Source organism: Hipposideros armiger, unplaced genomic scaffold (assembly GCF_001890085.2).
Source record: "Hipposideros armiger isolate ML-2016 unplaced genomic scaffold, ASM189008v1 scaffold_489, whole genome shotgun sequence".
Classification (NCBI taxonomy): Eukaryota; Metazoa; Chordata; class Mammalia; order Chiroptera; family Hipposideridae; genus Hipposideros; species Hipposideros armiger.
Genome location: NW_017731839.1, coordinates 544,316 through 547,277, shown reverse-complemented (window position 1 = coordinate 547,277; position 2,962 = coordinate 544,316).

Below are 2,962 nucleotides of genomic sequence, written 5' to 3'. Positions count from 1 at the left end.
GAACTGTGAAAAATAAATTTCTGTTGTTTAAGGCATCAGCCTATGGTATTCTGTTATAGCAGCCTGAACTGACTAAGAGACCAAGGCAGCTCAAGAGAATCAACAAGCAGTGAATAGAAAGCAAGTGACTTAATTTCTCCAAACCATTAATAATAGCATCTGTTTCTGACGATTGTTTTGAGGATCATACATGCAAATAATTTAGCACATATCTAGCACATAAAGCATACCCAATAAATATTTCTTATTATTACTGTTACAACTTACATCTCTGCACCAGCTTTCACATCTACAAGCTGATAGTTTTAAAGATTCCTTCTGCTTTAACATGCTATGACTCCTATCTAATCCTAAAAGAAAAGTTCTTTGTTCCCTGGATTTGTCAACCTGGCAACTTTAACAATCAATATGTAATAACCTTTTTTCCAGTTAAAAAAATTCTGCAGGAACCAGCAATGATTCATCAACGTGTAATAATATGCATGAATTTAGGGCATGGCCATAATTATTTTATGAACTTACATTTAATATACCAAAAGTCTTCGTTCTTCTCACAAGATTCCAGGGAGTAGAAAGAGGGGGTGATTTGAAATAATGCAGCTCCTTTTTCATCTGCGGTCCTAAAGAGCGGTACGTTCTTCCCTTTTGAAGATCTAAAATCAGGGCCTATACATGTATATATGCACTTATATGAAAGAGAAAAACATCGCAGAAAACAAAAAATAACATATTTATATTACACAAGTCAAAACAGTAAAGAGGCCTGTGTGCCTCTTTGTGATTTGCTAACTTTATTATAGATTTCAACCTACATTAAAGAAATAATGTTCATTACCTAGTAATGATAAACTGTGTATGAGCTTTTACATCCAGTGAAAAACATGACCTTCTGTGCTCTTATAATGTGTAATAGAGACTTTTATGCCCATTTTATGCATGAGGAAGTTGAGGATCCATGAGGGAACAGAATTACCTAAAAAAGCATATAGCTAAACAGGCAAGAAATCAGTGCCAAATAAGCCCAAAGTTTTAGGCCTCCTGTTCAGACACCCCACTTCCCTTTGCTTTTTAGTCAAGTCCCATAAGTGTGAGCTATACTTCATGTTTGTTTCCTATAAATATATCCTTATTGATAATGTCAATAAAGTAAATTTCGTCACCCACTTGGAATGGCTCTGTCTTCATCCTGGCAGTGTTTTGCCTTCCAGAAGAACAGAACAATGCACCATAGTTTCCAAATGCCTTCATTTGTCACTGGGACCTTTGCTATTTGGATCATACTTCCTCCTTCCCAGGCCTTAGCAAATATTATATCTTGGTCCAAATAATTGTCTCTTTAATGGAGAGACTTGCAATGGTAAGCACCTTTGACTCAAATTCCCATGGTTTTTCAGCACTTTATTCTAAGCTGGCCCATACCGTCTAAAAATGTTTCAACAATATGTGAAGCGAGAGGGGAGCAAGGTGTCAGAAAAAAAATTATTAAAACCAACAACCAATGTCTGTATAAAGCCTTACAGTTTACCAAGTTTCAATGCTTAAAGTCTGATGACTTTCGGTAATCCAGTGAGGTAGCTTGGGCAGGTTTCATTATTCCCATTTTATAGATGAGGAAAATGAGATTTATTCAGGTCTTTTGATTTCAAATCCTATGTTAGAGTTACAATACCACAAGATTCCTGAGTACTTCATTATTATTTTTACATTTTTATTATTACGCTTACCATTCAAAACCAAAAGGGCATTTGCCTGGACTTCCATCCACATGAGCAATCAGAGAAATCAGAATTGGAATCATCAGCCCAAACCTACTTAAACTAAGTTCACATATTGTTTTCCAGATATGCTTTGGACAAGTTATTTTAAACACAATTGTACATCAGTAAAAGTCCATAGGAACAATGAACACTCCATACGCTTCTAATAGAGAAAGTGAATTCAGATCAGACCTTGTTATGGTATCAAAATGAAACAATGCCTGGGCAAGTTCCATTTCTATTCCACAAACAAAACTAAGGAAATGGGAGAAGAAAGGAGAAAAGTAAAGTATATTTATGTCCTGCGGGGCAGGAGCTCTGGCAGGAAATTCCTAGTGAGAGTTCTCCCCAGTGCCCCAACTCTTGACCTTGGGATTGTGGAGCCTGTGCACAGCCATCTCCAAACAAGCATGTGATTGGCCCCATCCACAGGTTCCAGAGGCTGAAGGGACCTGGGCTTCATTCAGCTTTCCCATGTCCCCCAAAGCCTGCCCACTCCACCTGTCCAGCAGCTTCCCTTCTTGCTCCCACAAGCCTTGCAGACTTCTATTTCAAAGCAGGAAGAGCTGCCTGTCTCCCATCACCCTTTATACCATGCCTACGTACACCATCCACTGATCCCTGCCTTAATAAATCTTTTGCTAAGTGTTTGTTACCTATTGACTGGGAATAGACAACATGAAGAGACATGCTATGTGCCTGACACACAGCAGACATTCTCAAACTTAATTACATAAGAATCACTTGGAATGCTCATTTAAAATGCAGATTTGTGGGTCCTACCTCTAGAGATTCTAATATAGTAAGTTTGGGGTGGGGCCCAAATCTGAATTTTAATTAAACACTCCAGGTGATTCTGAGGTAGGGGATCCAGGATCACAGTTTGAGAAATACCATAGTGGGAGCTAAATAACTGAATAAAAGAATAAATGAATGAATGAATGACAGTATCATGAATGAATATCCATGTTTGAATAATGTCTCCCACATTTGCCTTACCATAAGAATCACTGGAACACTTATTAAAAAATATTGATTCCTAGGCCTACCCCAGACGTAGGAATCACAGTCTCCAGGGAAGACATCTAGGAACCTAGATTCTTAAATAAATGCCCCGAATGAGTCTTCTGATGAGGCACCTGTGAGGACCACCGCCATGGACTGTGGTCTCTATCGTTCCCCCCACAATCACTTTTTGTTCTTTG